Raw genomic sequence first — 24,891 nt, 5'->3', positions numbered from 1 at the left:
GATTCCAAAGGTGGAACAGCTCTGGGGGTGCCAGGGATCAGAGCAAAAACTTGAGAGGCTGGGGATGCAGGAGTTTGGGCACAGTCCCTAAATCATCTCAGTGGTTGAGCTGCTGTGAGAAGGCACACCCCCAGTGTGCGTGTGTGTGTTTGTGTGTGTATGTGGGTTGGGGGGAGGGGGACCCTAGAGGAGGCAGCTAGCGGGAGGGCCTGAGGCTGGAAATGGGGAATGGCGTGCGGCCTCTGAGCAAGCACAGGCACTTAGCCCTTGAGGTTTCTGGGAAAGCTAGAGCCACAAGGGCCACGAGATAAGGCAAGTGTAGCAGCAGAGCCCAGGTGCCAGGTCTTTCTTCAGAACCTACACTTCTCCACGAGGCCAGGTCTTCCACGCTGAGGTAGGAGGGATCCTGGCCAGAAGGCCAGCCAGCAGCTCTGGGACGAAGGTTGCTGTGGCGGGGGCTCGTCTGCCATGGAAGCGACTTCATTTCCTTCCACACAAATAGCCTACTGACTGAGTTCCTGCTCTGTTGAGTAAAAGGGTCGTTGACTCTCCCCAGAAGGTTGTTCAGTTCACGTCCCAAAAGTCCCTCTATTCAGGCCCTGGGGAGGTGTAGCAGCTCCTGAGGGCGCTCTCCTGAGGCTGGCTGACAGAAGTGGGGGAGGTTCCTGATAGTTCCCAGGTGCTGGTTCAAGTCCCCAGAGAATGGTCATGCAGGTTGGGGAGTCAAGTAGGAGGAGAGAGAAGGTTGGCGGCAGAGGGCCCCCTCCTGAATCCAGAGCTCACAAGGTTACCTCCTCCATTTCCAGAAACTCTCTCTTCCCCCACACCAGCCCCCATGGCCCAGTACCGGGAAACCGGGAGCCCAGAGCACTTGTGGCCACAGAGACCCTCGCACGCAGCCCTCGGGGTGGGCGGGGCCGGCTGCAGGCAGATGGGGACGAGGTGTGCTCCCGGGAGGCCACGGGCTGCAGGTGGCCCTCTGAGAGAAGCACCCCATTTTGGACAGGAAGGTTAGAGGCGGGGGAGAGCAACCTAGGGCGCCCCCTCGGAGCAGTGGGTGTGGGAAGAGGGGCGGGGGCGGAGGGAACCCGCGATGGGAGGCGAGTGGGCTCTCAGCAGAGGCCAGCTTAGCCCGCGGGAGCTGCCTCTGAGCAGGGGGCGGGAGGGCAGTGCCGCCCTGTGGCTGCCGGGCTTCCCAGATCACGGCTCTCGGCACACGGCTCGCAGGGTCCTGTGACTCTGTATCCCCTCCCTCACCCCGCCCCCCTCGCGAGGCCGCGCCGCTGGGTGGCCTGTGTCGACGGGCAGAACCCCATCGCCCGCCCCTCTCAGACACCCCTCTGCCCGCCTGCCTTGCCCTGCGCAGCTTGCGGCCCGGGGGCCTCGAAGGTCCCCGTGCACGCAGCCAGCGGCCTCTGCTGTGCCTGCTGCTCCTGCTGGGTCTGCTGCTGTGATTGGTAACCCTCGTGCAGACCACGCTGGGCACCTCCAGCACCCCAAGTCCGCGGGAGCGCACGCGGGCCCTGATGCGGGACTTCCCGCTTGTGGAAGGGTGGCTGCAGTGTGTGCGGGCTGCTGGGGGCCGGTGGGGGCCTAGCCTGGCCCTGGGCAGGGGAGGAGGTCCGGAGCATGTCGCGCTAGTGGGGAGGCTCCCTCACACCACCCCTGGATGTCCTCTCCATCATCTATGGATGCCCTTCCCCTTCTCTGTCATCCCCTCCCTGGTGGGAAACCCTCAGCCCAGGCCTCAGCTGCTCCTAGTATAGTCTGTGTGACAGTGTGAGGTGGGGGACCCCCAGGCTGGCCCAGGCCAGGCAATGTGTCCTGCCCGATCCCAAGACCTAAGGAGCCCACTCATTTGCCTTGACCTCCCTCCAGCCACAACAACATGCCCCTGGTCCTGAGGCAGTTTTACCACAATGGGCTATAGCATGTTAATCTGCGCAATTTCAGCCATGGCTAGACCAGCTTGGACAGGCTGAAAGATGGTCTCGTGGGTGGCCAGGTACCAAAGGGACACACAAGGTGCCACCATGGCTGCTGGGGAATGTGGGGCAGTTTGGGGGCCACAGAGACCACAGGTTAGTCACATTGGAACGAAGTTACCATAGTGACCTAGAAAGTGCCATGCCATGGATGCTGGGGGCTACAGGGGTCACAGTGAGCCCACCTGACAGGCTTCCAAGTACCACAGAAAAAGCAACGCATTACATGTGACTTCTGGGCACAGTAAGTGCTGTGCCAGCTGAGGAGGCTATGAGAAGCCCAAGGAGTTCCAAAGCCCAAACTAAGCCCTGGCCTTCCCTCAGTTCTGGTCAGCCTACCTCCCATGCCAGACCCACGAACGGGATGCTGTGCGCCTCACCCTGGAACAAATTGACCTCATCCGCCTCATGTGTGCCTCCTATTCTGAGCTGGAGCTTGTGACCTCAGTTAAAGGTAGACGGGGGACTTCCCTGGTAGTCTAGAGGTTAAGACTCCACGCTTCCACTGCAGGGGGGGTCGGGTTTGATCCCCGGTGGGGGAACTAAGAGCCCTCATGCTGCGTGGCACGGCCAAAAAAAAAGGTAAACAGACGGGTGGTAGTGGGTGTTAGGGACTTCAGTAAGCTACCCCTGCCTCTGAAAATGATCATCTGACCTATGTGCCCCCAGCTCTCAACAATACCCGGAAGTTTGCTTGCCTTACTGGTGTGGAGGGCGGGCACTCACTGGACAGTAGCCTCTCCATCCTGCGTACCTTCTATGCGCTGGGTGTGCGCTACGTGACACTCACCCACACCTGCTACATGCCCTGGTGAGCACCTGAATATATTCAGGAAAAAACGCATTCGCCCTTTTTGGCCAACCAAACAAGCGGGCAATGCAAATCAACACTGCAAAGAAGTCTCACTAGGCATTGGTCAAAAGGGCCATGCTGAAAAAGTGTAAAAACCAGAAATGCAGGGCAACTCAAGGAGAAAAGGGAGCTTTTTTACGCTGATGGGCGTGATATAAATTGCCAACGGCCACTCTCGAAAATTGTATGGTGTTTCCTAAAACATCTAAAAAACAGAGCTACAGAGCACAGGGCACTTCCACTCATGGGCTTATATCTTGAGAAAACCAAAAATCGACAGGACACAGGAACCCCAAATTTTAGGGCTGCTGTGTTCACAAAATCCTCGACTCGGGTACACCTTAAGTATCTCATTAAAGAGAAAAATGGATAAACAAGTTGTAGTACTTATGTACAATGGAATATCACTCAGCCATGAAATCAATGTCCTAAGGCTAGTAGCAGCATAATGAGTGGATTTAGGTACGATGATTCTAAGAGAAATACGTCACACAGATAAAGAAACTTATCATAGATATCAGTTATAGACGGAATGTAAAAATTACTACATGAACTAAATTACAAAACAGAACAGAGTCACACATTTAGAAAACACACTTATGGCTGCTTAAGGGGAAAGGTGAGGTGGGGTGATGCATAAAACAATAGTTTGAAAGTAGCACAGATACCGTTCCATCAACCAAATATGTAATAGAGAAGACCTACTCATTGCTCAGTGAACTGGACTCAACACACCTTATTCACCACAGAAGAATATATCCGCATAGTAAGAATCTTAAAAAGTATTTATTGATATTTCTCGGTAAGTGAATATAGTGGGTGTAAAGGGGCACAAACACAGCATTGAAAATCAGCTAAATCCCATCATAAATACAAATTACAAAAAAAAGCAAAGATAGTGAAAGAGAGAGAAATTCTTACAAAATTCATTCAGTGGCTGTGATGCAACCTGGATTGACCACATCTAGACCCACAGCTGGAAGAGACATAAGGTTGGACACTCTTGGGGGCGACCGGATTGGTGAGGTTGCGTGAGCAAATGCAGACCCTTTAAAGTAATACTGCGTGCTACCCATTCTATGGGTCAGAAATCTCCAGGTTCAAGGGAATCTTCCTACAGCTAAAACATGCATGGGAAACCCAGAGGATGGTACACCATATGATCGGGAAACGTTTCTAAAACGCACCTCATTTTTCATCTCGTGGTGCTCGGGTTCGCCATTCCAGCTGCTTTACCAACAATCTCCCCACTTGGAGAATCAGCACCTTTAACCTCCTGTTTCATACAGTTTGCAATTTGTCCAGAGGTTGAATGGGTAGAGGGGGAACCAATGAGAGATCAGCTCTAGGTGTTTGGACAGACACATGTCACTCTAATTTCCAATCAGGAAGAAGAATTAACCAAAGGCTCTGCCTGCCCCCTGGAACCAGAATAGGACCTGAAGCAATCCTGCGGTTTGGAGGCCAGCTCCCAAAAAGGCGAGTTGAAAAATGGATCTCAGAGGCACTAAAATTCACAAACCTGCAGGATAATAAATGATAACTTTCGTACCTTATTGAGGTAAGGCAACGAAGAGGATTTGAAAACAAGGCAGAATTGCAGGAAACCGTTTTCAAGAGGTAGATCGGAATCGCCTTTAAAGCACATGAAAAGCGGCAGAACTTCGACAATGATGCAGTTGGCCAAAAAGGGCGTACGTTTTTTTTCCCTGAATATATTCAGGAAAAAAAGCGTAGGCCCTTTTTGGCCAACCAAGCAAGTGGGCAATGCAAATCAGCACTACAAAGAAGTCTCACTTCGCATCATTCAAAAGGGGTTTTACCATGTTTGAAATTCCAATATTTTAGCCTGACATGTTTTTGGATTTTAGAAAAAAAAAATATTTTAAATGAGACAAAAAATCTTTTTTATGACCCAAAAAGACAGCAATAGTTTTATATTTTTATCTATTTCACTTGCACACAAAAGTCTCATGGGGTTATGTAAAGCAGTCCTGTAGGATGCTGTGCATGGTGCAAATATGGATTAAAGCTTTGGAATCTTAAGCTTCACTCACCTGAAACTTTTAAATTAGGATGCAAGCAATCCTTTCCAACATGTGAACAGAGAAAGACACTGTCTTTATTTTATTTGTCAGGTAATTAATCTGTCTTTTGCCCCAAGGAGAGAAACACCTGGCACTTCTATCAATGTGTTGTACAAACATCTTTGAACACAGAGTGCAAGCAGAGGCTGATACAAGATGTGAAAGAAAAAAAAAAAGAGAGAGAGACCCCTGTGGCATTTTCTCCTAACTTATTGCAATCTCCCATTTAAAATGTGGGAATAATCAATCTTCTGAGGAAAAAGGCCCAAGGAAGCTTTTTGCTTTTGTGGAATAATGCAATGCCTAAAGATTTCATGAGGCAAGAAGAATTAATGAGAATGACCATGAGAAATCAAGAAAAGTCAGATCCATGGATGAAGTGATGTTTACCTCTGTGAATCAATGAGAAGTAGGAGCAAATGAAAAGAAAGCTGACTACAACATTTTCTGAATAAATGTAACCTTTCAGCTGTCATAGACAAATTAATGCTCACTATGATACAACATATTTAGTTCAGAAAGTTAACTTAAATTTAAAGCTTATCAATTAGATTTATTGAAGAAACGAAAACATATTTGTGGTTTAGAATATATAATGTGTTCTGCAACAGATAAGAAGATTACATAAATAAATAGAAATAAGACTAAATAGAGGAAAATAACAAATTAGATGTTATTAACATTAAAAACTGACACTCATCTAAACAAAGAGGAGAGACAGAAAGAGAGAAGAACTTATATCAAGTATATATTTAAAACTCCTAAATAAGAAGTCTTCAGATGTTAAAAAAAAAAAGTCTTCAATAAGAAGATAATGTAAGGGCCTCCCTGGTGGCGCAGTGGTTGAGAGTCCGCCTGCCGATGCAGGGGATACGGGTTCGTGCCCCGGTCTGGGAGGATCCCATATGCCGCGGAGCGGCTGGGCCCGTGAGCCATGGCCGCTGAGCCTGTGCGTCCGGAGCCTGTGCTCCGCAACGGGAGAGGCCACAACAGTGAGAGGCCCGCGTACTGAAAAAAAAAAAAAAAAAAAAAAAAAAGAAGATAATGTAAGAGCAAAGATGGGAAAAATATACCAAAAGATATTTCAAGAAAGAGAGTACAGAACGTTAAGTAAACATATCAAAAGATGCTTGGCTTCTTAGTAGTCAATTAAATGCAAAAAAGTCATACCTGGAATTATCACTCACCAACCAGAAAGTTCAAATGAAAATGACAGGTATTATCAAGGTTGACAAGAATGTGTGTAATCCTTGAATCTCATTCACTGCTGCTGAGGATGAAAAATCATACAAATGTTTTGAAAATATTTAGAAATATCTAAAAAGATAAACAGATGAAAGCTATGAGTCAAAAATTTTACTACTACATGTATATTGAACAATAATTTATACACATACCACCAAAGCTCAAGTTCTAGTATGTATATACCAGTGCAATTCTCAATAGACCCAAACTGAAAATCACTCATAATACATTTTGGAAAAAATTAATTAATAGTTAAGTATTTACACTATGGAATCCTATGCAACAGTGTCAGTGCATGACAACAACAACAGGCAACCATATAGGCGTATTCATAAACAACATAAAATAAAAAAGCCCAATCCAAAAGTGATTTTACTGTGCCATTACATTTATATAAAATACAAAATACAGGTAAAGTGATCTTTTTGTTAGATACCAGAACAATATTAAACCTTAAGGGGAGTCACTAGAATTGGACAAGGGGGGCTCTGAGTATCTGGCAATTTTCTGTGTCTGTATCTAGAAGCTATGTATAGAGTGTATGCAGATTCTGAATTTTCTGAAATTTGTCATTTCCTTACAAACCATGCATATTTTTAGTTGTTTTTTATACATAACAAAAAGTAAAAATGATAGACTAGGGAAGGTAATTATATTAGCACTTTAATATCCATGCTTTTCAAGGTGGAAGTGAAAGGTATTATATACTTGACACTGTGATTACTTCTTAAAAGTAAGGTGAAAATTTCAGATTAATAAATAAGACATACTTCTTCATATATCATCCTCAAAGAGGAGGGGTAGAAAGGAGTATTATTATTTTTTATTTAATATAGAACAGTTAAGATAGAAAATAATGAAAACAGACTAGGTTTAAAAAAGAGCACACTGGACTTCCCTGGTAGCTCAGTGGGTAAGAATTTGCCTGCCAATGCAGGGGACAGGGGTTCAATCCCTGGTCTGGGAAGATCCCACAGGCTGTAGAGCAACTAAGCCCGTGTGCCACGACTACTTGGCCTGCGTTCTAGAGCCTGCAAGCAACAACTACTGAGCCTGCGTGACACAACTACTGAAGTCCATGCACCTAGAGCCCATACTCCACAAGAAGAGAAACCACAGCAAGGAGAAACCCATGCACCACAATGATGAGTAGCCCCTGCTCGACACAACTAGAGAAACCCTGTGCAGCATCGAAGACCCAACACAACCATAAATAAATAAAATTAAGTATTGTGACTTGTGAGATGACTCACTCATGTGGCTGTAAGTAAGAGGCCTCAGCTCCTTGCCACATGAATCTCTCCTTAGGGCTGCTTGAGTGTCCTCATGACATGGCAGCTGGCTTACCACAGGAAGAGTGATCTAGCAGAAACCAAAGCAGAAGTTCCAATATCTTTTATACCTTTGGAAGCTGCACTTTGTCATTTCTGCAATGTCTTATTAGTTAAAACATCAGCCCTTTTCAACTGTGAGGAGGCACACAGGTGCATGATGACTGGGAGATAATTAGGGTATGATTAGGGCCTTCTTGGAGGCTGGCTACCAAGGTGGCTGACTCACCGAACACTGAATTTTGTTTTCTTCACTGATGGAGAGAAAATGGTGAGTGAATCTCATTGGTGTTCTTTGAGATGTACCAAAGCTAGCTCTTGCTCTCACCCCCAGCTGTGTGGCTGAGAGGGTCTTGGTGCTCCAGCCGGGTGTCAGGCCTGTGCCTCTGAGTTGGGAGAGCAGAGTTCAGAATATTGGTCTACCAGAGACCTTGGGCACCTTGTAATATCAAAACGGCAAAAGCCTCCCAGAGATATCCGTCTCAATGCTAAGACCCAGCTCCACTCAAAGACCAGTAAGATCCCGTGCTGGACATCCAATGCCAAACAACTAGCAAGACAGGAATGCAGGCCCACCAATTATCAGAGAGGCTGCCTAAAATCATAATAGGTCACAGACACCCCAAAACACAACACCGGATGTGGACCTGCCCAACAGAAAGACAAGATCCAGACAAACCCACCAGAACACAGGCACCAGTCCTCTCCACCAGAAAGCATACACAACCCACTGAACCAACCTTAGCCACTGGGGGCAGACACCAAAAACAACGGGAACTACGAATCTTCAGCCTGCGTAAAGGAGACCCCAAACACCGTCCACAAAGCCAAATGAGAAGACAGAGAAACACAGAGCAGATGAAGGAACAAGGTAAAAACCCACCAGACCAAACAAATGTAGAGGAAATAGGCAGTCTACCTGAAAGAGAATTCAGAGTAATGATACTAAATATGATCCCAAATCTTGGAACTGGAATGGAGAATATACAAGACATGTTTAACAAGGACCTAGAAGAACTAAAGAGCAAACAAACAATGATGAACAACACAGTAAATGGAATTAAAAATTTTCTAGAAGGAAACAATAGCAGAATAACTGAGGCAGAAGAATGGATAAATGACCTGGAAGATAAAATAGTGGAAATAACTACCACAGAGCAGAATAAAGAAAAAAGAATAAAAAGAATTGAGGACAATCTGAGACACCTCTGGGACAATGTTAAACACACCAACATTCGAATATAGGGGTCACAGAAGTAGAAGAGAAAAAGAAAGAGACAGAGAAAATATTTGAAGAGATTATAGTTGAAAACTTCCCTAATATGTGAAAGGAAATCGTTAATCAAGTCCAGGAAGTGCAGAGAGTCCCATACAAGATACACCCAAGGAGAAACATGCCAAAACATATATTAATCAAACTATCAAAAATTAAATGCAAAGAAATAGTATTAAAAGCAGCAAGGGAAAAACAACAAAAAACATACAAGGGAATCCCCATAAGGTTAACAGCTGATCTTTCAGCAGAAACTCTGCAAGCCAGAAGGGACAGGCAGTACATATTTAAAGTGAAGAAAGGGGAGAAGCTACAACCAAGATTACTCTACCCAGCAAGGATCTCATTCAGATTCGACAGAGAAATTAAAACCTTTACAGACAAGCAAAATCTAAGAGAATGCAGCACCACCAAACCAGCTTTACAACAAATGCTAAAGGAACTTCTCTAGGCAGGAAACACAAGAGAAGAAAAAGACATACAATAACAAACCCACAACAATTAAGAAAATGGTAATAAGAACATACATATCAATAATTACCTTAAATGTAAATGGATTAAATGCTCCAACCAAAAGACATACACTGGCTGAATGGATCTGAAAACACGACCGGTATATATGCGGTCTACAAGAGACCCACTTCAGACCTAGGGACACATACAGACTGAAAGTGAGGGGATGGAATAAAATATTCCATGCAAATGGAAATCAGAAGAAAGCTAGAGTAGCAATTTTCATATCAGAAAAAAGAGACTTTAAAATAAAGACTATTACAGGAGACAAAGAAGGACACTACATAATCATCAAGGGATCAACCTAAGAAGAAGACATAACAATTGTACATATTTATGCACCCAATATAGGAGCACCTCCATACATAAGGAAAAGGCTAACAGCCATAAAAGGGGAAATCGAAGGTAACACAATCATAGTAGGGGACTTTAACACCCCTCTTTCACCAATGAACAGATCATCCAAAATGAAAATAAATAAGGAAACACAAACTTTAAATGATACATTAAACAAGATGGACTTAATTGATATTTATAGGACATTCCATCCAAACACAACAGAATACACTCTTTCTCAAGTGTTTGAGGAACATTCTTCAGGATAGATCATATCTTGGGTCACAAATCAAGCATTGGTAAATTTAAGAAAATTGAAATTGTATCATGTATCTTTTCTGACAACACTATCAGAATAGATATCAATTACAGGAAAAAATCTGTAAAAGAATACAACCACATGGACGCTAAACAATACACTACTTTATAACCAAGAGATCACTGAAGAAATCAAAGAGGAAATTAAAAAATACCTAGAAACAAATGGCAATGAAAACATGATGACCCCAAACCTATGGGATGCAGCAAAAGCAGTTCTAAGAGGGAAGGTAATAGCAATACAATCCTGCCTCAAGAAACAAGAAACATCTCAAATAAACAAGCTAAACTTACACCTAAAGCAATTAGAGAAAGAAAGAAAAAAAAAAAAACCCAAAGTCAGCAGAGGAAAGAAATCATAACAGTCAGATCAGAAATAAATGAAAAAGAAATGAAGGAAACAATAGCAAAGATCAAAAAAACTGAAAGCTGATTCTTTGAGAAGATAAACAAAAGTGATAAAACCATTAGCCAGAGTCATCAAGAAAAAAAGGGAGAAGACTCAAATCAATAAAATTACAAATGAAAAAGGAGAAGTAACAACTGACACTGCAGAAATACAAAGGATTATGAGAGGTTACTGCAAGCAACTATATGCCAGTAAAATGGACAACCTGGAAGAAATGGACAAATTCTTAGAAAAGCACAAACTTCCAAGACTGAACCAGGAAGAAATAGAAACTATAAACAAACCAATCCAAAGCACTGAAATTGAGACTGTCATTAAAATCTTCCAACAAACAAAAGCCCAGGACCAGATGGCTTCAAAGGCAAATTCTATCAAATAGTTAGAGAAGAGTTAACACCTAGCCTTCTCAAACTCTTCCAAAATATAGCAGAGGGAGGAACACTCCCAAACTTATTCTATGAGACCACCATCTCCCTGATACCAAAACCAGACAAAGATGTCACAAATAATGAAAACTACAGGCCAATATTACTGATGAACATACATGCAAAAATTCTCAGCAAAATACTAGCAAAAAGAATCCAACAGCACATTAAAAGGATCATACACCATAATCAAGCTGGGTTTATCCCAGTGATGCAAGGATTCTTCAATACATGCAAATCAATGTGATACACCATATTAAAAAACCTGAAGGATAAAAACCATATGATTATCTCAATACATGCAGAAAATGCTTTCGACAATATTAAACAGCCATTTATGATAAACCTCTAGAAACTAGGCATAGAGGGAACTTTCCTCAACATAGTAAAGGCCATATATGACAAACCCACAGTCATCATTGTTCTCAATGGTGAAAAAGTGAAACCATTTCCACTAAGATCAGGAACAAGACAACGTTGCCTACTCTCACCACTATTATTCAACACACTTTTGGAATTTTTACCTACAACAATCAGATAAGAAAAAGAAATAAAAGGAATCCAACTCGGAAAAGAAGAAGTTAAGCTGTCACTGTTTGCCACTAGATGACATGATACTATATAGAGAGAATCCTAAAGGTGCTACCAGAAACCTACTAGAGTTAATCAATGAAGTTTGTAAGGCTGCAGGATACAAAATTAATGTACAGATATCCCTTTCATTCCCATACACTAAAGATGAAAAGTCTGAAAGAGAAATTAAGGAAACACTCCCATTTACCCATGCAACAAAAGGAATAAAATACCTAGGAATAAACCTACCTAAGGAGACAAAAGACTTTTACTCAGAAAACTATAAGACACTGATGAAATAAATCAAAGATGACACAAACAGGTGGAGAGATATACCATGTTCTTGGATTGGAAGAATCAACACTGTGAAATGACTATACTACACAAAGCAATCTACAGATTCAATGCAATCCCTATCAAAATACCAATGGCATTTTTCAGAAAACTACAACAAAATATTTCCCAATTTGTATGGAAACACAAAAGACCCCGAACAGACAAAGCAATCTTGAGAAGAAAAACAGAGCTGGAGTAATCAGAATCCCTGACTTCAGACTATACTACAAAGCTACAGTAATCAACACAGTATGGTACTGGCACAAAGACAGAAATATATATCAATGGAACAGGAGAGGAAGCCCAGAGATAAACCCACACACATATGGTCACCTTATTTTTGATAAAGGAGGCAAGAATATAGAATGGAGAAATCACGGCCTCTTCAATAAGTGGTGCTGGGAAAACTGGACAGCTACAGGTAAAAGAATTAAATTAAAAGACTCCCTAACACCATACACAAAAATAAACTCAAAATGGATAAAAGACTTAATGTAAAGCCAGACACTATAAAATTCTTAAGGAAAACATAGGCAGAACACTCTATGACATCAATCACAGCAAGATCCTTTTTGACCCACCTCCTAGAGAAATGGAAATAAAAATAAAAATAAAAACATGGGACCTAATGAGACTTAAAAGCTTTTGCACAGCAAAGGAAAACGTAAACAAGATGAAAAGACAACCTCCAAAATGGGAGAAAATCTTTGCCAATGAAGCAACTGACAAAGGATTAATCTCCAAACTTTACAAGCACCCCCTGCAGCTCAATATCGAAGAAACAAACAAGCCAGTCCATAAATGGGCAGAAGACCTATTAGACATTTCTCCAAAGAAGATATACAGATTGCCAGGAAACACATGAAAGAATGCTCAACATCACTGATCATTAGAGAATTGCAAATCAAAATTACAATGAGGTATCATCCTACACAGGTAAGAATGGCCATCAATCAAAAAATCTACAAACAATAAATGCTGCAGAGGTGTGGAGAAAAGGTAACCCTCTTGCACCGTTGGTGGGAATGTAAATTGATACACAGACACTATGGAGAACAGTATGGAGGTTCCTTAAAAAACTAAAAATAGAGCTACCATATGACACAGCAATCCCACTACTGGGCATATACCTGGAGAAAACCATAATTCAAAAAGAATCATGTTCCACAATGTTCATTGCAACTCTATTTGCAATAGCCAGGACATGGAAGCAACCTAAGTGTCCATCAACTGATGAATGGATAAAAAAGATTTTGCACATCTTCAATATAAAATGGAATATTATCAGCCATAAAAATAAATGAAATTGAGTTATTTATAGTGAGGCGGATGGACCTAGAGTCTGTCATACAGAGTGAAGTAAGTCAGAAAGACAAAAACAAATACTGTATGCTAACACATATATATGGAATCTAAAAAAAGAAAAAAATGGTTGGGAAGAAACTACGGGCAGGACAGGAATACAGACGCAGACGTAGAGAATGGACTTGAGGACATGGGGAGGGGGAAGGGTAAGCCGGGACGAAGTGAGAGAGTGGCATTAACTTATATATACTACCAAATGTAAAATAGATAGCTAGTAGGAAACAGCTGCATAGCATGGGGAGATCAGCTCAGTGCTTTGTGACCACTTAGAGGGGTGGGAAACGGAGGGTGGGAGGGAGATGCAAGAGGGAGGAGAAATCGGGATATATTTATATGTATAGCTGATTCACTTTGTTATACAGCAGAAACTAACACACCATTGTAAAGCAATTATAGTCCAATAAAGATGCTAAAAATAAATAAATAAATAAATAATTTGTACCTCCCCCAAATTAAGTCTTTTTAAAAATAAATAAATAGGGCTTCCCTGGTGGCGCAGTGGTTGAGAGTCCGCCTGCCGATGCAGGGGATGCGGGTTCGTGCCCCGGTCTGGAGCCTGTGCTCCGCAACGGGAGAGGCCACAACAGTGAGAAGCCCGCGTACCGCAATAAATAAATAAATAAATAAATAAATAAATAAATAAATAAATAAATAAATAAGGGTACTCAATAACATGGTAACTCTATACCTAAGTATTTTCAATACTACAGCAAAGGTAAATGGATTAATGTCTCCTATTAAACTGTAATTTTTTATATTATGTGCAACTAAAATTTTTTCCCAATATACAGGTAAAATAAAATAATTACTTTAGAAAGGTGAAAACATTCCATGTATTTAAAAACAGTAAAACGATAAGCATATGATATGCATCTTAGATAAAGTAGTGTTTAATTTCAGAACAATTTGTCATTATTGTAACTAGTACTATTATCCCAATTTCTTAAAAATATTTCAATACTTTTTCTATTTGAAAAAATACTTTAATATTTTTTTCTTTGCTCTTTTGTGGTCTAATACATGGTAAGTATTTAGCTGCTAACATAACTTAAAAATATATGTTGTTTTTTACAGCCAAACAAAACGGAATCAAGAAGAAATAGATAACTTGAACAGACTGATCACTACAAGCAAAATAGGAACTGTAATTTACAAAAACTCCCTACCAACAAAAATCCAGGATCAGGTGGTTTCACAGGCAAATTCTACCAAATATACAAAGCAAAACTTACACTGATTCTTCTCAAGCTCTTCGAAAAGATTGAAGATTAAGGAATACATCCAATGACATTCTATGAAGCCACCATCACCCTGATATCAAAACCAGATGGGGGGGGGGACTTCCCTGCTGGCACAGTGGTTAAGAATCCATCTGCCAATGCAGGGGACATAGTTTCAAGCCCTGGTCCGGGAAGATCTCACATGCCGTGGAGCAACTAAGCCTGTGTGCCACAACTACTGAGCCTGTGATCTACAGCCCACGAGCCATAACTACTGAGCCTGATAGCCACAACTACTGAAGCCCACGCACCTAGAGCCCATGCTCTGCAAAAAAGCCAGTGCAGTGAATAGCCCGCACACCACAACGAAGAGTAACCCATACTTGCCACAACTAGAGAGAGCCCGTTCACAGCAACAAACACCCAATGCATCCAAAAATAAATAAAGAAAGAAATTTACTGAAAAATAAAAAAACACAGATGGGGACTTTTCTGGTGGTCCTGCAGTTAAGATTTTGCCTTCCAGTGCAGGGGGTGTGGGTTCAATGCCTAGTGGTGGAGCTAAGATCCCACATGCCTCACAAATAAGAAACCAAAACATAAAACAGAAGCAATACTGTAACAAATTCAATAAAGACTTAAAAAAAAAAACACAGAGAAAGACACTAGCAAAAAAGAAAATTGCAGGCCAATATCTCTGATAAATATGGATGCAAAAATTCTCAACTGAATATTAGAAAACCGAATCTGACAGCACATAAGAGGATCATACACCATGATCGTATTTGATTCACCCCTGTGTCACAAAGTTGTTTCAACATATGCCAATCAATCAACATGATACACTCCATCAACAAAGGAAAAACACAAAAAAATGATCATCTCAATAGATGCCGAAAAAGCATTTGAGAAACTTCAACATCCATTCATGATAAAAACGCTTACCAAAATGGGTATAAAGGAAACATATCTCAACATAATAAAAGCTATTTATGACAAACCCACAGCCAATATAATATTCAATGCTCATGACAAAATATCAAAGGAGCACGGAAAAGTGATGGAGGAGATGGAGAAACTTCTCAGTGTGCAGGTGCAGGCTCAACATCAGCGCTAAATCCTGCTCACCTTATGGTGATTCAAGAAAAAGCTAAAAGCCTTTATGAAGACTTGAAGAAGAAACACAGGAAAGAATCAGAGGGCATATTTTTTAATGCCAGCCATGGCTGGTTTCATCGGTTCAAGAGTAGAGCCAACCTCAACAAGGTAAAAGTAAGTGGAGAGGCAGCAGGTGCAGATAGGGTAGCTGTCCAGGAACTTCCTGAAACACTTTGAGAAATTATTGATAATGGTGTGCATTTACCCAACCAGGTGTTTAATGTGGATGAGACACAACTGTACTGGAAGAGGATGCCAGACCGAAGTTACATCAGTAAGAAGGAAAAGTTGATGCCGGGCTGTAAAGCAGCAACAGATAGGCTAACCGTTGTTTGGTGGCAATTCTTCCAGTGATATGAAGCTGAAGCCTCTCTTAGTTTATCATTCAGAGAACCCAAGAACCCTTAAAAACATAGCCAATGACTCTCTTCCTATTGTGTGGAAGTATAACCCCAAATCCTGGATTACACAGGCCACGTTCCAGGACTGGTTTTGCCAACACTTTATCCCAGATGTAGAGAAATATTGCTCGGAGAAGGACGTCCCAGAAAAACATTCTTTTGCTGCTTGACAATGCTCTGGGCCACGCCCCTTTCATGGATGACTTTTCCCAACGTCAAAGTAGTGCATCTGTCACCGAATACTGCATTGCTCATCCATCCTATGGACCAGGAAGTTATAGCGACTTTCAAGAAATATTATTTATGTCACACTTTTTGTCAGGCAGTAAAGGTAAGTGAGAAATCAGGAAGAACCTAGGGACAATTTTGGAAGGACTATAACATCTACAAGGCCATAAAAAACATTGACTTTGCATGGTGTGAGTGTATGTTGGTCACCATGAATGGGGTTTGGAAGAAACTTTGCCCACAGTTTGTTCATGATGTTTGTGGATTTGAGAAGGCAGATCAGAAGTCTGAAGAGGTCTTCAGCAACGTAGTGACCCTCAGCGAGAAGCTGGAGCTAGATCTGCAAGAGGACAATTTCACTGAACTCCTTGTTGTGCAACATGAGGAGCTTACTGATGGAATTGGAGGCGCAGAGAAAGGATGAAGAGGGACAGGAGGAAGAAGTAACTGAAGAACTGAAGAGATTCACGACACAGAAAATGCCAAGGGCATCTTCTAAATTTGAGGAGGCACTGTTAGTTTTTGAGGCACAGGGCTCGAACCTACAATGGTACCCAAAGGTGGCAGCAGCCATTCAGAATGCAAACCAGTGCTACCATGTCATCATCTATGATGAGAAGAAACGAGCTACAACCCAGACATCAATGGATCATTTTTTCAAGAGGGTAGATAGAATTAAATCCAGCAAGGAACCAGAACCTGTGTCATCAATGTCAGGTATGAGTGAAATTGGAGCTTGCCCCGTCTCCCACTGCTGATAATCCTTCACCTCTATCATCTCCCACCTCCTCTCCCTCCTCCAATCAGTAACTCTTCTCGCCTGTTCCCTCGATGCCAGCCCCAGTATCCCAGCTGTTGTACTGTATTACTGTACTTTTCAAGTTACTGTACTGTAAGACTAAAAATGTCTTTGTTTTTGTGTTTGTTTCTTATATACTATTTGTGTGAAAAGTATTATAAACCTATTATGGTACAATACCATATAGCCGACTGTGTAACCTGGGTACCTCGGCTAACTTTGTTGGACTTACAAACAAATTGGACTTACAAACGCACTCTTGGAACAGAACTTGTTCATACGTAGCGGACTTACAGTAAAAGCAAAAAAGAAACAGGGACTAATCAAACTTATAAGCTTTTGCACAGCAAAGGAAACCATAATCAAAATGAAAATACAACCTATGGGCTGGGAGAAAATATTAGCAAATGATGAGACTGACAACGGCTTAATTTACAAACTATACAAACAGCTCCTACAACTCAATAACAATATAACAAATAACTCAATGGAAAAATGGGTAAAGACCTAAATAAACATTTCTCTAAAGAAGACATACAGATAGCCAATAGGCACATGAAAAGATGCTAATCATCACTAATTATTAGAGAAATGCAAATCCAAATTACAATGAGGTATCACTTCACACAGATCAGAATGGCCATCATTAAAAAAAATCTACAATTAACAAATGCTGGATGGGGTATGGAGAAAAGGGAACCCTTCAGCACTGTTGGTGGCCATGTAAGTTGGTGCAGCCACTATGGAAAACAGTATGGAGGTTCCGCAAAAAAACTATAAAGAGAGTTGCCATATGATCTAGCAATCCCACTTCTGGACATATATCTAGACAAAATTATAATTCAAAAAAATATATAAAACCCTATGTTCATAGACGCACTATTTATAATAGCCAAGACATGGAAACAACCTAAATGTTCATTAAAAAATGAATGTATAAAGAAAGTGTGGTATACGTATACAATAGATATTACTCAGACATAAAAAAGAATGAAATAATGCCATTTGCAGCAACATGGATGGACATAGAGATAATGATACTAACTGAGGTAAGTCATAAAGGGAAAGACAAATACCATATAATATCACTTACATGTGGAATCGAAAACAGGACACAAATGAACATGTCAGCAAAACAGAAACAAACACACAGATATAGAAAACAGAGTTGTGGTTGCCAAGGAGAGAGTGATGGAAAGATTGGGAGTTTTGGAATAGCAGAAGCAAACTATTCTACATAGGATGGACAAGCCACAAAGACCTACTGTACAGCAGGGGAAACTATATTCAGTATCCTGTGATAAATCATAATGGAAAAGAATATATACATATATATATATATATATATATATATATATATATATATATATATATATATATATATATATATGACTGAATCACTTTGCTGCACAGCAGAAATTAATACAATAATGTATAAAGGCTGCAGAGGGTGTGGAGAAAAGGGAACCCTCCTGCACTGTTGGTGGGAATGTAAACTGATACAGCCACTATGGAGAACAATATGGAGGTTCCTTAAAAGCTAAAAATAGAACTACCATATGACCCAGCAATCCCACTACTGAGCATATACCCGGAGAAAACCATAATTCAAAAAGATACATGTATCACAATATTCACTGTAGCACTATTTACAAGAGCCAGGACATAGAACCAACCTAAATGTCCATCAACAGATGAATATAGAAAGAAGATATGGCCTATATATATAATGGAGTATTACTCAGCCATAAAAAGGAATAAAATTGAGTTATTTGTAGTGAGGTGGTTGGACCTAGAGTCTGTCATACAGAGTGAAGTACGTCAGAAAGAGAAAAACAAATACTGTATGTGAACACATATATATGGAATTCAGAAAAATGGTACTGACGAACCTAGTGACAGGGCAGGAATAAAGACACAGATGTAGAGAACAGACTTCAGGACACAGGGCTGAAGGGGACACAGGGACTTAGTGAGAGAGTAGCACTGACATATATACACGACCAAATGTAAAAGAGCTAGTGGTAAGCTGCCGCATAGCACAGGGAGATCAGCTCGGTGCTTTATGTCCCCCACAGGGGTGGGATAGGGAGTCTGGGAGGGAGCCTCAAGACGGAGGGATATGGGGATATATGTATACATATAGGTGATTCACTTTGTTGTAAAGCAGAAACTAATACAGTGTTATAAAGCAATTATACTCTAATAAACATGTATTTTAAAATACCACAACGTTGTAAATCAACTACACTAGAAAATATTTATTAAGTGAAAAAGATTTTTTTTTTTTTTTGGTACGCGGGCCACTCACTGTTGTGGCCTCTCCCGTTGCGGAGCACAGGCTCCGGCCGCGCAGGCTCAGTGGCCATGGCTCACGGGCCCAGCTGCTCCGCGGCATGTGGGATCTTCCCGGACCGGGGCACGAACCCACGTCCCCTGCATCGGCAGGCGGACTCTCAACCACTGCGCCACCAGGGAAGCCCGAAAAAGATTTTTTGAATGTATGTTTTATTGTGTGTGTGTACCACAGGTTCAATATATATGAATTATGTCAAATTGATTACATTGTTTTTCAAAATAAAGAATTTTTGATATTCTACATCAGCTGCATAATATAAATGCAGAAAAACTATATTTTTTTTCTAAAGTTCAGAAATACCCATTTTGCTCATTCAGTATACTATAAACCACTAACTGTTAAAAAGGGATTCATGACCTCTTTCTTCCAAAGAAATATTTCTGCACTCACACAAGTTTAATAGAATGTTCCACCATGAACTGGCTTCCCACCTTAGAGACACGAGATTTACATCCTGAAATCTCTTTCTTGCAAAAATGTCCAATTAGCATCCTAGCATTACAGAAAAGAAATGCTTTTTGCCAGATCTCAAATTACATACAACTTTATCACGACATCATGTATGTTTTTTTTCCACACACACAGACTGCATTTTATTTTTACAAGAGAAAAATCAACTGACACCAAACATTGTAAATGGACGACCACAGCAAAAGCAACAATGATTGTAATTACCAAACATGAAACACACTAGTACTATTGTCATAATATTGACATTCATTCCAGGAATCCTCCACAGCTCCTTTATTTTGCAGTGAAAGACACCATGTTTTGTTTTTTTTTTGCGGTACGCGGGCCTCTCACTGTTGTGGCCTCTCCCATTGTGGAGCATAGGCTCCGGACGTGCAGGCTCAGCGGCCATGGCTCACGGGCCTAGCCGCTTCGTGGCATGTGGGATCCTCCCGGACCGGGGCACGAACCCGTGTCCCCTGCATCGGCAGGCGGACTCTCAACCACTGCACCACCAGGGAAGCCTGACATCATATATATTTAAATTATCAGCACTCACCTGAGATCTTCAAAAATCAACAAAAACATAATTTTGTGCTCTCTTTCATTTATTCTGGTTCTAAGTGGTCATTTCTAAACGAAAGTATTTAAGTATGTTAACGTCATCTTATAACATCATATTTCAAATGACTACCGTCTCTCCAAAGATGCAATATGAGGAACTCATAATTAGGCTCTCCAAAGTTTTACTCTTTGAATCTGTATTACACTTCTGCTGAACTTCACACTGTTCATTATTCTCTGAGAATATTCTTTTTCTTGTATGCCCATCTCACATGCTCTTTCATTTCATGAAGTTTTTTCCTACAATTTTATGCCTAGTTTATTTCTGAGAAAATGCATTATTCCAGATTGATAATTATAGACACAAAGACTTCTATATAATTCCCTGAGTTTCAAAAACTCCTTCTTCTTTTTTTTTTAAATACCTAGATTCTGAAGCTCTCCACAAAGCATTACTAAAATTGCACTTACATAGTATCTACATATTAATCACACATTAATGCATTTACAATTGTATTATGCTTTATTGCTAATTTTGGAGCATAAACGTAGCTGTCTTATTTACCACCCTCTTGGAAATCACTTTAATATTTGCACTTAGGACTTGAAAGAGAATGGATAAATAAAAACCTGAAGAATATGCAAATACAATTTATATATTTCTCATAAAATTAGGTGATTATCTAACCTTTATCCAGAAAAAAGAAGAGCCCACATACTCTGCAGTCATGATACTCGAGAATGTGTGGTCTTCCAGCAGGAAAACATGCAGTAATCCACGTGGCAGAGTTTACCTGTGACCAGCTGGGGTTAGTGTCCTATGCATTCCTTACATGCAACATATCAGGAGTGGCCAAAGTGAATTTGTCAGTTGTGGCAATAAGTATAATGAAGATTTGTAGCAGGTCATGCTCATATATGCAGCACAGGTACAATCAACATTTTGCTCAATTCTGGTAGATCTAAATCTATATCTGTTACCTTGTCTTTAACGAGGAAATGTCAGAACTGACTTACCAAAAAAAAGTGTTTTGTTTGTTTGTTTGTTTTAATTACAGTCACAGTGAGTAAGACATAGCTCAGAACAACTAATGTGACTTAGTGATTCTCTCATCAGGAAATGCAGTTTCTACCTCCCTGTTTATTCTCCACATCTTGTAGTAAGTTAAGTTTCAGTGAAAGATAAATCTACAGGGTGAAAAGAAAAGAAAACTTACATGTGTTGATAAGATCATTCTGACAGGTTTTACCACGTATGTCAGTGCTTCTGGTGATGGACACAAGCTAGAGCTCCCTACTCTGACATTTTCACTGATGTCATTCCCCTTGACCCTCAATTTGAAAGTGGATAAAAATGTTTTCTATGTTTTCTTCTTTAAGAAATTAAATAAAGAATGCTGTCTAGACATGATCCTCTAATGACTTTCAGTCAGTGGTCATCAAGAGAAGAAAAGCACAGAATCTCATCCCCACAGAAGGGTGACATTCAGTCAGGTAAGAAAATTCTCCCCAAAATCAGAGCTTCATCTTTAACATTCAATCAAAGGCTTTCACAGGTTCTTCATACTCTGCACTCAGCTTTACCATACGGGATTGGCTCTGAGAATCTCACACCAGATGACTGACAAACATGTCATAGTACACTGATCTGGGACCAGATCCTGCCTCTCTTAATGATCTCCCGCAGGGACATTGTAATATTCTAGGATATTTCCTGGAGCCCTCTACTCTATACAGGTACACTTCCAAGTAGAAACAGAAGCTTTGATTCTCACTGGGACCCCTGCTCTGTCCCACCAACCTCTCTAGAAATATGATGTTTCTAATCTCTCCTGATTAGAACATTGCACGGTCTCTCACTGTGCTAATGTAGTAAAGGTAAAAGAGAAACAAGAAAGAGCAAACTATGCAGGGAGCAATATATAAGATTCCTTTACTTAATGTATTTATCTGATATACACAAATATTGAGAAATATAGATTCATTTCATAACGGTCAAGAAAAGAGGAGGAGGAACCTCCATGCCAACAGTATATATAAATTGGAATCAATCCTGCATAAGCTCCAGCTAAAGCTTAGCTACGAGGTACTAACTCTTCTCATAAAGCAGCAATAGTTCTCCATCATTTGAAGCACACTGAGGACTCAGACAGCTGGACACTGAGGGTGTAGTCTCCTCACTTGAATTCTGTACCTGCATCACAGAGCAATGAAATATTCCCAAAGAATTATTAAGGATGAGGTGGGGAGCCGAAATAAAAAAGGTGAATCCATAGTCTGCCCTACCATTCGTTCTGCTGGATGTTACCACCATCTTGGCCCAGTATGACCTTCCCACTTTTCTCTGGGCCTCCCTACTTCCCACCTCCATCCTCTCATTATATCTTACCTACACTTGGAAACGACTCTAGTTTTTCCACTGATCTTCATCAACAAGCAATCCAAATAGCAACTGTGTATATAACTCCTTAGAAACCTCAGGTATGACTCAGTAATACGTGACCTTCGAAGTCAAAAGTTTTCCTAATTCCCTTTATTATTATTTTTTCCAATTTCCATGTACTTACACTCTCAGGACCTCCACTGTCCTCAGGTTCGTCTTCCCTGCAAAATCTGTCAACTTAGACATAGACTTAAGTACCACCTTCTAATTATCTCCTAGGGAATCCAGTTTTTAAAAAAGCCTCAGCAAGCCTTATGGACTTTATTAAAGACTCTTAAAGATAACCCATGGGAGATAGCAGTACACCCACAGATATCTATTTAATACACCCTCAGAGTAATTTTTTTTCTTTTTTATAAAGTCTCTTCTGTCCAATGAAGACTCTCAGCTCTTCTTCTTCAACATATGCAGTGTCTCACCCTTCTGATTACTCTCTGCTGTATCCCAGGGCCACTCCCTTTCCTGATATTACATTCTTTCCCAATTTTGTATGTTAGTAACATCAAATAACATAAAGTATAACATGTTAATTATTATAAAGTGCACCGTTCAGTGATATTAAATACATTCATATTATTGGGCGATCAACATCGCCATTTATCTAATTCTTTTCTACATTTTAAAACTGTAACTCTATATCCTTTAAACATAACTTTCCTTTTTGTTCCATAACCACCTGAAAAGCATCATTACCCTCCCAATTTCTATGGTTTTGACTACACTAAATACCCCATATAATTGAAATAAGTAGTTGCATTGTTATGACTCACTAAAAGTCACAAAAATGGCATATTTGGTAGCTAAATTTCCTCAGGATTCATCCATGTTGTAGCATATTCCTAGATCTTTTCCTTCTTAACACTGAATAATATTGTATTATATGGGTATACCACACTTTGCTTATCCAGGAACTAGTGGATGAACATTTAGGTTGCTTTCATATTTTAGCTACTGTGATTATTACTGCTCTATACACTGCAGTACAAATATTACTTTAAGACCCCGATTTCAATTCCTTTGGGTATACCTCATAGTAAAAATTTCCTGGATCATGTAGTAATTCTATTTTTCAATATCTGAAAAATTGCCATACTCTTTTGCAAAGCAGCTATATCATTCTACACTCGCACTGACAGAGCACAATGCTTCCAACTCCCTCACATCCTCACCAATACTTGTTTTCTGCTTGTGTATGTGTGTGTGTGCTTGTGTGTGTATGCATGCACACAAATATATAAACATGCATTTAATGATATGGAGCATCTATTCAAGTGCTTAGTCATTTGTACATCTTTTTGAAGAACCATCTATTCAAGTCTTTTATCCATTTTTGAATCAGGGTGTTTGCTTCTTGTTGAGTTGTAGGAGTTCTCTGTATATTCTGAATAGAAATCTCTTGTCAGATAGATGGCTTTCAAATATTTTCTCCCATCTTGTGGGTTGCCATTTTATTCTGTTTACATTCCTTTGATACACATTTTTTTAAATATGTACTGCAAATTGTTTATTTTTTTGTTAGCTGTACCTTTGTTGTTCCTTCGTTTCATATTGAGGAAATCACTGCCAAATACAATGTCATGAAGCTCTTCTGCTGTGTCTTCTTCTAAGACTTTTTATTTTATTAGGTCTTATATTTAGTTTTTTGATATGTTTTCATTAATTTTTGCATATGATGTTAGGTAAGAGTCCGTCTTCCTTCTTTTGCATGTTGACAACAAGACTTCTCAGCATCATTTGTTGAAAATACTATCCTTTCTACTTTGAAAAGACTTGGCAACTTGTCAAAACCCATTTGGCCATATATCAGGGTTTATTTCTGGGTGTTCTATTCTATTCTATTGGTCTTGAATAAGGGAAAAAATAGTATAACCTATCCAGGTTGATGAAGAACATAAAGAAAGACCAGGACTGAGAATTAGGAGGGCAATATAAAAAAGCAGGGAGTAAAAGACAGTGTGAGAGAAGATCTTGTACTTGCAAGTTCATGGAAATATGATCATGTTAAATCACTAAACGCCTGACTTTGAACAATACCGTAAATGTGCTAGCAAGAAACGTAACACTTACCCATCTCTGGGAAATACAGTATGGGCAAAAAGATAAACTACACACAAATATATTAAAAAGGGAAGGGTTTTCATGGTGTGAGAATATTGTGGGATTTGAAATACAATTTACTTCTCTTCTACCATTGTCTCTAAAATTTATCAAAGTGTATAT

At 40.4% G+C, this 24,891-nt stretch overlaps 1 long non-coding RNA gene across 6 annotated transcripts in view; it reads right to left on the bottom strand.

Annotated features, from left to right (window-relative positions):
• Nucleotides 1-24,891, bottom strand: part of LOC309803005 — a 69,682-nt gene that overhangs the window by 32,409 nt on the left and 12,382 nt on the right. The gene's annotated exons all lie outside the window — the stretch shown is intronic.

Source organism: Mesoplodon mirus (genome assembly GCF_964341445.2).
Source record: "Mesoplodon mirus genome assembly, chromosome: 4".
Classification (NCBI taxonomy): Eukaryota; Metazoa; Chordata; class Mammalia; order Artiodactyla; family Ziphiidae; genus Mesoplodon; species Mesoplodon mirus.
Note: the sequence above shows the minus strand (reverse complement) of the source record. Positions and strands in the feature narration are given on the sequence as shown.